The sequence below is a fragment of the Nipponia nippon genome, unplaced genomic scaffold (assembly GCF_047370975.1).
Source record: "Nipponia nippon isolate SJK-2023a ecotype South Korea unplaced genomic scaffold, ASM4737097v1 scaffold_16, whole genome shotgun sequence".
NCBI lineage: Eukaryota > Metazoa > Chordata > Aves > Pelecaniformes > Threskiornithidae > Nipponia > Nipponia nippon.
The window spans coordinates 269,461-282,996 of NW_028262332.1; the positions used below are offsets into that span (position 1 = coordinate 269,461).

At 56.7% G+C, this 13,536-nt stretch overlaps 1 protein-coding gene across 1 annotated transcript in view; it reads right to left on the bottom strand.

The window, feature by feature from the left end:
* The window catches only part of LOC104018393 (dual specificity testis-specific protein kinase 2-like), a 31,580-nt gene extending 18,610 nt beyond the window's left edge, over window positions 1–12,970 (bottom strand). The window contains exon 1 of the mRNA XM_087753082.1: window positions 12,894–12,970. The gene's annotated coding sequence lies outside the window, so the exon portion shown is untranslated. The remainder of the gene's footprint in view (window positions 1–12,893) is intronic.
* Window positions 12,971–13,536: the final 566 nt, after the last annotated feature.

Consider the following 13,536-nt stretch of genomic DNA (forward strand, 5'->3'; position numbering starts at 1 on the left):
CCCTGCCACTGCTTCCAGGACTTCTCTTCCCACCATCAGGAAAGCAGAGAGCTTCTCCCCAGCCTCCTCTGCCGGTAAGCGGGAGGCTGGAGCAGCCCCAGGGACCACCCTGGACCAGCGCCTGCTGGCTGGAGCTCTGCCCTGGGGAGCAGCATGTCAAAGCTTATCTGGTGCTTACTAACCTGCCCTGCAAAAACCTTCTGTGAGTGGGATCGCTCTGTAAACAAAATACCTTTGCCAGGACAGCAGGGTGCCAGCACTGGGATGCGCAAATGGGGGAACCCACCCTCCTGGTGGAGAAGGTGTGCGCTGACTGTGGATCTGTGCACACGTGTGCAGGATTTGGCCTTCGGGGATCAGGTACGAAGGATGTTTAGAAATCTGTAGGTGCTTATCAACATTTTGTAAGCCCCTAGCACTGGGGTTTACCTGTTGTGTGGCTGGTAATGATCCTGATGGCCCGTTGTTTACAACTCATCAATAAATCGGTAAATCACTTCAGTCCCCCAGTGGTTTAAACCACAGGAGCTGAGCGGTTTCAGGGTGCATGGCCAAGGCTCCCCATGGCCCCCTCCGCCCGGCCCTGCCTGCGCGGACGAGGCCTGAGGGCTCCTCAGCTCCCAGCTGAAAACACAAAGCAAACGCAGATAACGACGGTGACATGCGATGAGATCACGTGTCTAAGCCAGATGAACAAAACACCTCCGCGGAGTTACTCAGCATTTATCTCTGTCAACAGAAATGGACTTCCTTCCACGCCGGCTCTTTATAACAGACACCAGCAAACCTTCTTGTAGCATAAGGAAAATGTAGTAGGTCAAGCAAAACCATAACGCCTTTGCTGACCAGTACTATGTTGCCGATCCTTAAAAATACATCATCGGTATTTTTGAGTTCTTGACCCACAAAAGAAAAGGAAAAAGTATTCCCCAAATACTCCCAGCCTGGGGAGGAGGCTACAGACAGCCCAGCGCCCCGGCGGCCCAGCGAGAGGGTGGCTGAAACCACAGATCAAACAGGGACGTTCCCCAGCGCGAGGGTGTCGGGAGCCAGCAGCCAACGGTCCCACCACCACCGGGCACCAGCTGGCCCGCCCTGGGCGCCACCGTTCCACAAGCCAACAATTAGCTTTTCATCGATAGCCTCACATACGTGAGAACACCTAGTCTAAGCTCGGCTGTTTCCCTCAAGCTCACCCCAAGATATTTGATCTCTCCTGTCAAAAAGACAATTTTCTATTGGAAAAAAATAACATAAAACAGAATCAGAAAGGCTAATTCCTCTCTCCACAGGAAGGCAAATTAAAGTAAATTACGCAGCAGGGATAAAGGGATACTTGCATTTCATTTGAGCATGAACGCATTTTTCATAAAATGAAGTAAATAAATACAGCCCGGAAAGTAAGACTTAAAAAGCTCAGGTAAGTTCCTGGCAGGATAAATCATTTTCACTTTGCAAATTCAAGTGCTTATTACGCTGCTGTCAACAAGGACATCTGTGAGCCACAGACCTGGATGAAATCCTGCCCTCCTGGGAAGGCCCCGTGCTCGCGGGGCCGGGAGCACAGCCTGGACCGCAATCCCAGCTTCGATTTAGCTGCTCTGATTTCCAACCTATCCCTTGCCAGGTAAGAAAGAAACCTTAGGAACGATCTAAAATCTGGGAAATCTGCTTCCCCGGGAGATTTAAACACAAAGGAAAGTCACGAGAGAACTGATAGCTAAAGTACCCTTTTGCTGAGGGGAAAATGCCAAGTAATAGGGACAAGGGCACTATAAGACCCAGCAAAGGGGAACTCGGATGATCCAAGAGGAGAGCAGATCCCTGGCACAGGTAAGTATAGGTCTTTGTTATAACCGGCCACCGTGCGACATAAATCCCCTTTGGAATCCAAAATAGTTAAAAGACTCCACACACGTTATGCTGAGGGAGGACCCAAGCGTTAGAAAACCAGATCAGGACACAGTCCTGATCCCACCTAACTTATAAACGAGATGCGTGTTATTCAGAAGGCAACCTAACCAAAAAGCATCAAGTTTCCAGGTGAAGGTCTATGGCAGATGCTACCTACAAGGGGGAGACAAGCTCTCAAGATCTTCTGGCCCTAAAAATCAGTATTTCCCCAAGGCTTTCAAGGAAGAGATTAACTGGCTGTAACTTTAGCTTTAGCAACAAACATTTTTGAAGATAATTGGAGAGGGACTGGCTGCTCCAGCAACCAACTTGCCCCCTCCCCACAAGAGAAGTCTGCAGGGGAATGAAGACACAGCCGGCCCCCTCCTCATCCAAGGGGCCCTGAGCTCCAGCTCCCTTGTGCCCACACCCAGTGAACCGAGCCTCCCTTGAAATGGCTTTCACACAACTGAGAAAGACTCGTCAGGCCAGGATGCGTAAAGACCTTTAGGCAGCTAAGCCATGGTTTAGCCTCTAGCGGGGTTAAGGACAGTCAGGCACCCAAGTCGTCCAAGAACTTGGCTCTTCTGCACTAAGTTTTGGGCATGTTTAACCCCACCACCTGCGAAGGTCTCTATGTGGAGCCCTCCCCGGTCCCACTCCCCATGCACAGAAAGCGCCACAGCACGCCTGCGTGATGGGAGATCCATGGGGGAACAAGAGAAGAACAAGTGAAAACACGCTCTCCAGGGCAGTCAGCAGAGACGGCTTCGAGTAGGCTCGCCCCGCAAAATGAATGATGATCGACAAGGCACATGGATTCCTTTGAGATGGGAAGGTGCGGAGAAGAGTAGAAAAAAAAGATAGTCGTAACAACTCAGCAGTCACAAGCCTAATCCCACACATTTACTGTCTCTCTCTGCTCCCTTTGCGACACTCTTCATGCATTTTCTGTGATTTTTATTTTAATTCTGAAGACTCACGGTACAAGACCCCTAATTGATGTCATATGGCACTTATTTCACCAGCATATATAAACCTCATTTTCCCCTGATATTTAATTGACGCTATAGAAACGAAAAAGCAGAGCGGGGCACGTGGGTGTTTAAAAGGAAGCTCAGCGTGTGGAACTGTCAAGTATTTGAGCTGGCTAGAACAACCCCAGCCCACCCTCTCCATCAAGAAAAAGGCAGTAGGATAAGAAAAGATACCGTGACCTCACTGCTGAAATGTTGGAGGCATCATCTGACAGTGATTACTGCAACTTGCTTCTTGTTACAGCCCAGAGACGAGGGCTGGAGGCTGGGCAGGAGCGGGGAGGGAGGTGGGGGCCGTACTCTCAAACAGCCCGGCCAGGGCTGGGCTCCTCGCAAACCCAAACTCCACCACAGGTGAAAGCCGCGCCCTTTATCTTTGGGGTTTCCAACCAAAACCCCAAAGATAAATCTCAATTCTCAACCACTCTGTGTTCTTCCAAGAAGCCAAGAGATTATTTTTAGCTCAAGGATTGTTCTCGGTGCAGATGGCCAGAATCCTAAGCTAGAATAAAGGCTCGGGCTGGCTGCCACGCACTGCTGGCGGATCACCCCGCGGTGAAGGAGCCTCTGTGTCCATCTCTCCTCAAATGCCAAGCGGCAGTGACAGCACTTTGCTGGTTTCGCGAGACATTCTGATATCGCAGCAAGGAAAACCCCAGCTGCAACAACCAGCATCGCTCCTCCTCGGGGCGAACAGGGTTTCCTGCCCCTCGGGTCCTCCTGCACGTCTTGCTTGGTCTCCCCAGGTGCACCGGGCTGGAGACGGCCAGGCGTTGTGCTGCGGGCGCACCGGCAGCTCACCACAGCAGCAATACCTGGCCCTAATCGTGCTTTCTATGTTCAATAAGCTGCTGGAGCGGGACACGGTCGTTGCCAGCTCTTTCTGAGCAATGCAAAAGCTCCCCTGCGGAGCTTCGCACACAAGCCCTCACCACACCTGGTGAATGGTTTTCCTCCTAAACCTGGTCTCTCTCTTTTCAAACCCCTGGACATCACTCGGCTCCTGCCAGCTCTTACATCTAATGCATTAAACACCCACAAAAAACGCTGAATAGAAACAGCACCGAATCCCCTGAAAGCGCTTCATTTTGGGGATGCTTAAAGGGCATTAACTGGGCTTTGCACTTTGGGAGCCAGGTGGGGAGAAATTTGATTTTACACATGGAAAACCATCAGGAAATGGCTCAAAGTCACAGAACTGCCCCAGCACCATTTCAGAGAGGACTCAGCAGACCTGAGACCCATGCTCCAGCCGTATCTCCAGTCCTCAGAGACAAGCGGATGAGTTGGGTGAAGAAGATAGCTAATGGGGACCCACCTCCTGTTGACCGCTGTATCTACAGACTCCCAGTGAATGACGGAAAGAATAGCTCAAGGCATCCTCGTGGCATCCTCCAGCGCTGCAGTGCTGGCTGCCACTGGGGACAGGGACAGCCTGGAGGGACCACAAAACTCTGCTCTTCTGAGGCTCTTCCTATGAAAACACTAACCATGAGAAACCTAATTAAACACTTGAAGGTCTCTGAAATCTGTGGGTGGGCAGACACCCGAGTCACCACCGACCGCGCTGCTCCACAAAATTATTTATGTCCTGCAGAAGTGGCACAGCCCAGTGAGTAAGGAGCTGACCCAGCCAGCATCTCCTTGGCATCACCTTTCCTCCTCCTTCCTCTTCTTGGCTTTTCTCAGCCCCCCAGGACAGGGACCGGCTCTTAACCCACACAGAGCTTGCAAAATGGGGCAAGTGCTACCAGCTAGAGGTTCATGAGGAACAGCTGCCCCAGAGACAACCACTTCTCACCATTTCTCCCTCTCATTGTCGCCCCAAGCACAGTGGAAAGTCTGGCCTGGGACCCCCTGAGCACAAGGCCCCCGTACCTGGGCTGGGGGTGAAGGCCACGGTACTGCCTCAGCTGAAAGCATCCTGCCCGGCTGCCCCGCTGCCCTGCCACGCCAGAGGCGTGCTAGCCACCGCCACATGTCTGCTTTGATACACAGTCTGACTGCTTTAATTAGGCATCAATTCAGCTGCAAACCATTTTTGCAGGGTTCGTTGTCAGCCGGATGAGTCCCTGCCGTGCCTCACCACCAGCACCAGGACCTCCAGCACCAGCGCGCAGGCGAGGGGGCAGGCAGGGTGGGCCTGCCCTTCCCTTCGCAGTCTGGACTCGCGCTGGGGAAGTGTTCTCGTCTACCGCAGCGTTAGCCCAGAGCAAAAGGGGCCACAGCTCCGAAGCGGAGGACAGGCATGTCTCCTGGCGCGGCCCATGCTCAGCCAGCGCAGAGCCGCCTCGGCAGAGCCCCTCGGAGGCCGGATCAGTGCAGAACCAGCACAGCCCAGCTGCCGGGTCTTTCCAGAGCTTCATCTCCTCCTGATCAATGCAAAAGCATCCTGAGCCAGGGTACAGCACCCTCCCCAGCGCCTGACAAATGGCTCTTTGCTGACATTCGCCCAAAGCTGTATTTGCATCAAGCTGGGAAAGAAGGAAGGGGCAGCCCCGTGGGATGCGCTGCTGCCCTGTTTCCACAGGAAAGCCACACTGCAGCGTCCTGCAGCCAAGATGGGAGGTGGAAAGCCAGGGACACAGCGCAGGGCATCCATGTCTCTGGGGCTGGACCAGGGGCTTTTGCACCAGCTGCAGCCAGCCAGGGAAGGAGCATCTGCTGTGCCCCTTCTCTGACTCCGAACAGCCTTTTGGCCCCACACCCACTTACAAATCATCGCTTCCCACCACCTCTGGGCCACAGCAATGCGGGATGGAAGGTGGTACGTTTTCCAGACAACTCGGGCTTGAGCAGATTAAGGGAGAGCAAATCAACCCCTGGCTCATCAGGCATGAAAAGCACTCATTCATCACCTGCACGTCCCATTCACCACTCTCAGGTGAGCAAAGTTTCTCATTTTAAGTCCAGAGCTGCCCAAAGAGCACCACTATCGCCATGGCCCACCTCTCACGCCGCAGCACCAGCACAAGGCACTGCTCAACATTTAAATGGAGCAAAAACGGGAACCAGAAGAAGCCCTTGGAACGGCTCCGTGCCGTTCTTTGGCAGGTGCATAGACAGAGCAGAGGGTTCAGCTGAAACCAGCACACAAGAAACAACCACAGCAGCTGTCCTGAAACAGGGCACCTGAAATAAGCCATGGCCCATTTGGGATCCTGCGCATTGGGGCTGCCAGGAGGCCTGAAGCTACCGACAGAAGAGCGAGAGCTGTGTCTGTCAGGCGTTGGAGGTCTGATCCTTACGCCGATGGCAGAGGGGGGACGCTGCTCTGCCCTGCAGGGCTCAGGGGCTGCTCGCAAGGGGCTCCTGATGGTGGGAGCGCAGCCACGGGCGCACCCAGGGCTCCAGGGCAGAGGAAGCAAGCTGCGGGCTGTGCTGCGACACTCAGCCGCAGGGATGGTGCCCAAAGGACCCGGGCAAGGTGGGACGCACCCCATGCCCTGCCAGCAGTGCTGAGGACACCACAGAAGGATACCCCAGGAGGTGGGATCAGTCTGCCTTGGGAAGCACTCCAGCGACTATTAGAGCCACCAGGGAGACCCACTTGGACCAGGCACCCCACTTTCAGAGAATCAAACCTGGCAAGAGGCGACCCTGGGCCCCAAATACCCTCGAGGCTCTGGGCCTTAGTTTGCCCTTCTGCTGACAGCAGCCATTTGGGCAGAGAGGAACAGCAGCTGAGAGACACCTGAGGGAAACAACTGGAGAATTAAAACAAAGCAAATGCAGTCTTTAATTTAAGGGCCACCCCCTTCTGGCAGAGGCCGAGCCCGCGGCTGAGGGAGCGCAGCCCGCTGCTGCTGCCCGCCGGCTCGGCAGACGCACCAGCCGTAGGCCAGAAGCATCAGCATGGAGGGAGAGCCAGAGAGCGGTGGCAATGCTTTTTGAACTCAGGCTCACACCAATGAGCAACCCACTGGATCTGGTCACAGCAGAGGTGTGTTAAACAGCCTTGCTGCGCGTCCCTCCCTCGCTCCACCATCACGGCTTCCCGCCCTTGCGCCGATGCCCTTCTCTGTTCAGTGATGCTTGGGTTCTGCTTCGTTTTCCGAGCTCTGCGAGATCTACGGCAAAAACAAAGCATCATCCTTCTGTTAAGCAGAAATCATCCGTCCTATTCCCTTCCTAAAGAGACCGCTTTTCCTCTCTCCACAGGTCACAGTTCAAGGAAAAAGATAAGCCAAAGAGCTGCTGAGAGGATGGAGGAAAGCTGCCCCCAGCCTCCTCGTCTGCGGCAGTGGAGCAGCTGCAGCAGTGGGCACAAAAGCAGGCAGCCCCCCAGCTGGCTGAATTTTAAAGCCTGCATAATTCAGCAGTGAATTTAACTCATGCTTCCTAATCCTGCCTCCAGCAAGATGCATGTGCCTCCCTAAGGGGATGGCTCCAGTGTAACTTTAATTAACTCTTGATCCACCAAGAGAGGAAGGGCAAAGCTTCCCCTGGGCTGAGGCATGCCAAAATACCCATATTCTCCAGCCCTTTCAGCTTGGCTGCCTCCGGAGTGAAGAGGCAGTCACTCAGAGCAGGGACTTCACATGCCCCAAACTGCCCTCTGGATGTGTTTCTCTCCCTCCATCATTTACAGGAGCGTCTGGGGCACTCTCCAGGTAATTCACAGCCTCATACTGCATTCCCCATAACCTCTCTGTGCCTCATTTCCCAGTCTGCACAAGGAGGAGAAGAGCCCGAGCCCTCACACCGCCACATTCACTCCAGCACCTTTGCAGATGGGCCACCACGGACCGAGCCACCCCTGTGCTGGGCAGGGCAGCACAACGGGACGAGGCAGTGGTGGGTCCCCAAGCAAGAGGCATCTCGGCAGCAGACCTGAATCCAGCAGTGGACACAGACGGGCTGGTAAACCTGGTGTGGGACCTTGCTGGTTCAGAGGAGGGAGAAATTCTGCCCCTTGTAAGCTTAAGAAGCCCCCAGCACGTTTCCCCTTGCACATTTTCTACTCTCCAGCCAAAGCGGAACTGTAGTAAATATCCAGCAGATAAAGCCAAAATCCAGTTCGAGCATCTCAGACATTATTTTTCCCAGCAGTGGAAAATTAATCACGGCAGCCCCATCGACTCCAGCTGGCTCGGCCCCAGTGCTGGAGCTGTGGTCTTCAGCAGCTAAACAATTGATCTTTCCAGGCAGCTGAAAACAAATTAACATAAGACAAAGAACTTAGAGCAAATTTTCGCAACCTTTCATAGATAAGGGGCAGAAGCCTCCCTTTCTGCTTCTTAGCCCTCTTCCTGCAAAAAGCTAGAGCAAAATTATTTCAACAGGTTTGGCAGAGATTGCTGTGCTTTGAAGCTCTCTCAACACTGGAAAAACACATTTTCAGACCTGCTCTCACTGCATCACGCAGCTCGTGCACAGGAACAAACCACCCCCTCTCACACCACACAGGCAAAGTCAGGAGGTGACGAATCCTCTCAGATTCACCAGGATTGAGGAGGGCTCATCTCAGCCAGCCCATTTCTCAGTCTCTGCCACCCAAATCTTCCCAGGAGCCGGTGTGATGGCCCACGCTGGCGTGACGGCCAGCCACGCACCTCTGCCACCCCGGCTGCGCCGACAGGCATGAAGGAAAACACGCTGGCTTCAAGACTCTGTGTTATAAGAAATGTGACTGAGGCTCCAGATCTCAGCTGTGGCAGAGGTTTTTGAATTGCAAACACACTCTTCACTTTTTTTTTTTTCCCCTGCAACAGATTAATTCATGCTCAGAAAAAAAGCTACTTCAAGAAACAGCTGCTGGTGGTGGGAGGCCAGCGAGGGAGCCCCCGCGGGCGCTGGGCCTCTCCATCCCATCTGTACACAGGGACTAAAACCACTGTCATCTACCTGCCGGAGGCTGCCTGAGGTAAGTAGGTAAGAAATAATTTAAAAGCCCCTGCTTTGAGATGGAGGTAACCAGACCCATCTCAGCGCAGCAGCCGAGTGCTTTCTCAGCAGTTCGGCAGCTCCGCAGCCCTTTTGGGCACCACGTCCCTGCCCGGCACTTGGCCCTCACCCAGCCCCCGCAGCCGGGCTGTGCGGATGCAGGGGAGATGGTCCCTGCTCCGACAGCCTCCAGGCTACGTCCTGGGAGACACAAGTCCTTCCCAGGGGAGCGAAGGAGGGCAAGCTCAAATCCTGCTATGGCAGGGCGGGCTTTGCCTGTCCGCCTTGGGGGCAATGCCCCGAGCTGAGTTTGCCTCAAGCATCCAGGACTGCTCTCCTGTAACACCCTGCTCTCCCCCCTCTCCACTCCGAGCTTTCCTCTTGCCACCGCTGCTGTATCTAACTCACAGCTAGCTTATTAAAAACCATATCACTTGCGGGAAGTTCAACTTCAGCTGGCTGACAAGCTGCCCAGCTCTCCTGCCTGCCTCAGAAAGCCGGGCTACCCCTGCTAGGGAAACCAATCAATCATTTACCCCCGTTAAATCCATTTCTCCATGCAATGCTATATAAACAAGCAGTATTTGCACGACAACATATGTTATAAGAAGTTTCTCAAGGCAAGCAAGCTGTTCCCAAGAGCTCCGCACACAACGTCACAGCCAGCTAACGCTGGGAACGCTGAATGCAATAAAGTCCCTCTCCAGGGAACAAGGTATCACTCAGCAGCTCCCAAAGGGCCAAGGAAAGAGAAACAGATCTGCACCTGAGACGGGCATTTTCTTATCCACGTAGCACAGCAGACTGAGCCCCTATGGCAATCCCATACAGATGTTATCTCATACCGGTCCACTATTGCAAAGCAGGAAGACTTGGCTATCACTAACAGATGGAAAAATGGAAGCTAAAACGTAAGAAAAGCAAGTTCAGTGACCTGCCGAAGGCCACGTGGTGAGCCAGTGGCGAGGCGGGGTGTCAAGTCTGAGCCGTGAGGGGTGAGAAGGGCTCCCCTCGCCCCGGGACTCGCAGACCCGGCTCCGCTCATTCGCCTCCCGGGCTCCCACTGCAGCTCAGCAAGGGATACAGTGATTTGTATTGAACAGCTTGCAATCCATATTTTTCTTCTATGAATTTGCCCAATAAAGCTTTTGAAACCACATAAATTTTTAGCCCCAGAAGATACTTTGGCCAGAAGTTGCACAGCTCGGGAGCACAGCCCGCTGCACGGGGAGCAAGGATCAGATCCGCTGAGACTGAACGCCGGCCCGGGCTGCGCCGCTGGCAGCGCCGCCCGCCACAGCGGGTCTTCGCGTCCCCTCCCGTCGCTGCAGAGCCCTCAACCCAGCGCTGGCAGAGCAGCAGTGCGGCGAGCAGGCTCCCCAGCTCATGTCCGCAGTGGGTTTGCAGCAGTTGAGGAGTCGGAGGCTGGTGAAGACGCAGCTTGTGCAGCTTATTCCTCCCAGGACATCAAGGCCCATTCCCACCCCACTGTAACTCCAGTGGCTTCCACAAACTTGCAGCGGTACCGAGCTGACGCACAGCACGTTCACTTTACCTAATTACAGCTGGCAGTGAGGGCATGGGAGGAGCAGGGCACCGGCCAGGCACTGGCTAAACAGCAGCAAGGCGACACTTCATGTTCGGTGGCAAGAGATGCACGCCTCTAGCCCTCAGCACTCACGTTGAAGATCGGATGGGGCAGGAGCCAAAGCATTTGCCATCAATGCTCAAAGTTGAAAGTTGCCTCAGAAACCGTGCTCCAAGTCAGAACCCCATGGCCTTCCTTTCTGTAAAGCCAGGCTGCTGCTTTACATAAAGTTTTCATTGCAAAATGTGCCCTTAGGGGAGAAGATTATGCAAGACTTAATTTGAACAGTAGGAATGACCCTGAAGTGTTTTCTTTAAAGGCCCTGATGTTTTAAACTCCGACTGCAGGAAGCCACCAGGCTTCCAGTCCCCAGCAGAAGAAACCAAGCTTCCGTGCGCACAAGGAGGACAAGCAGCAGCTTTCTCCATACAGCGAGAAGCGGGGAGGTGGCAGAAAAATCACAACTTCTGCCAAAAGTGGGCTTCCCCGCTTATGCCCCATGCTCTGCAGATAGCTCCTGTGCCCCTCCCCAGGTGCAGGTACATTTGGGTGCAGCCTGAAGACAGCGAACATACTCCCGAAAGCTTTGCCAACTGGTGTAGAAAGGTGCTTTGGTTACGAGAGGACCTCCAGTTTCAGCCCATGAGCTTCCACATTGCTTTGGGATCCTCTGAAACGCCACGAGAAAGCACCAAACCTGACGATCACGGGGCTAATAATTTAAAGAGAAAATAACGCCGGTGTATCAACGGCAAGCCGCAGCAGTGGGGACTGCCGAGGGATTTGCTGTGCGAGGAGGACCTTGCCTGGTGGCCCAGCACAAGAGAGATGCTGGAAACACAGCTGCATCTCACCCCACACAGCCTCCCCGCCAGGCGCGGGCAGCGACATTCCTGCCAGAGCGCCTGTTCCCGGAGGAGTAAGATTCAACGGGAAAAGGACAAGCAAATACGTGCCGGGTACCCAGGGCAACTCAGCCCTGACTCCTGCCCGCGGAAGGACCGTGGGCCAGGCGAGGACCCTCCAGCGAGGTCCCTGCAGGGCCCTGCGCGGCTCTCGGTGCTGCCGGGCCACCCCGTGATGAGCCGCTGTCCCGGCTCTGCAGCCTGGTGCCTCCCGCAGCCTCACTGCTCGGGTCCCGCTTGCCTTTGTATTCTTTTTCTGCTGAGGGACAGGAGCACTGCAGCTCTCGCCCTGTGACTGACAACCACCCGCACGCAGGTAGCTTCACTTTGAACACTTCAGCGCCTGGTCGGCCCCGGGCAGGTTCCTGCCACGCTGCGACTGACCTTGCCTGATAACAGCAATCCTTTCGCTACTCGCTTTTTACCATTTGTTTACCCCACAGCTTTACCTGCACTTTGTACGCAAGTTTTACAAAGCCTCCAACTCAGTTTTCCTTGTTGTCTGAATGTCTGGGGTTTTTTCAAAAAGAAAAACAAGATACATTTGGGATTGCAGCTGAAGGCAGGATCCTGCAGCCCGAGCGTGCTCTCTCCTGGGTGCTGTTCCTGCACTGGAACTGCTGAAGTTGGCAGGGCAATGGAAGACAGAGACCCTGGAGCCGCTGGGCCACGGATGCGGGAGCACCCTGCCTGAGCGGCTCCTCGCTGCGGCGGGGCCCTGCTGCCAGGGCTGCGCCGGGGCAGAGCCCTGCCTCCGAGGCAGCCGCACCAGGAAAGGGCAGGGGAAGAGGGCCCATTTCTGCAAAGCAGGGACTGGGCTGAAAACACCTCTCTCCTTCAGCAAACCAGCCTGAGCCACATGCGCACAGTACGCGCAAGCAGCATCAGAGCAGCAGCAAAGGCAAACTCCCGGCTTGGACACAGGGAAGGGTGGCACGGAGCAGCTGCCTAGGAGCTCCACACCAAGCACAAACTCTCTTCCCCCGCCTTGGGATCTACTTTTTCTTGCAGTCTTCCAAAAAGCCCAGAGCCCTTCTCTGAACTAAGACTAGGGACAGCTCCGTGGAGCAGGGAGCGGGTCCCGGGGGCAGCAGCCGGGAGCCCACCTCCGCCTCGGCTCCGGCCCCGCCACCGCTCCGGCCCCCGCCGCCCCTGCTGCCAGGGCGCTCGGCCGAGCGCTGCCCGCCCCCGGCCCGCTCCGGAGGCTGCCGGGCAAAGCGGGCTCTCGGGACTAGAACCAGCTCGGCCTCCAGCCCCGGGAGGAGGGAGCCGGGCAGCCAGCAGGGCTTAATTAATACAAGCGCGTCGCCGTGCAGCGCTCAGGTGCTCTGGGAGCGGCAGGGTCCCGGGGCCGGAGGCACCGGGCTCGCCGGGGCTCCCCGGGGCCCTCGGGCGGTGCCGCTGCCCGGGGCCGGGTCCCCACGCCGGGGCTCGGCTCCCGGAGAAGGGAAAGCGCGGAGTCGGAGGGCGAGCGGGGAGCGGTGCCCCGCGGCCCAGCGCTCCGGAGCCTCCCGGCGGGACACGGCGGGACTCGGCGCGGAGCAGCCCCGGCCCCGCCTCGGCCCCCCCCGGGCGCCGACTCACCTGCTCCGGCTCGGCCCCGCCGGGCCCGGGTGCTGCAGGACGGGCTGCCCTCGGCGCGGCTCGGCTCGGCTCGGCTCGGCACGACCGCCGCTCCCCCGGCCGGAGCCCGCACGGCTGGGCTCGGCCCCGCCCGCCCCGGCGGCGATGCGCCACCCCCGCGCCGTGCACCGGCCCCCGCCGAAGGCAGGCACCGGCTCCCCGGGACCCCCCCCCCCCGGGCCGCAGCCCCTCCCGGCACAAAGGGCCAGCGGCTCCCGGGGCCCCCCCCGGCCCCGCTCCTCTCCAGCCGGCGGCTCTGCAGCAGCCGCCCCGCGCCCAGGCTCCCCCGGGAAGCGCGGCCCAGGAGACCCCCGGCTGCCGCCCCTCCCGTGCCCGCTCCCGGTCAGGAGCTCCCCCGCCCCACGGCGGGGCCGCGGCCGGCCCAGCCCCAGCCCCAGCCCCCGCCCCCGGCGGCTCCCGGAGCAAAGGCAGCTCACACCGCGGACAGGCCACCCCGTCTCGCAAGGACACCGCTGTCAGACCCCAGACCATTAAATGGCGACGGGGCCTGGCACCGGGACTTCCCAGGACTCGCACGAAGCCAGAAGAGCTCGTGAGACCCCAGCCTGCGGACAGAAAGCGCTTTCTATTCCCATCTCGGACA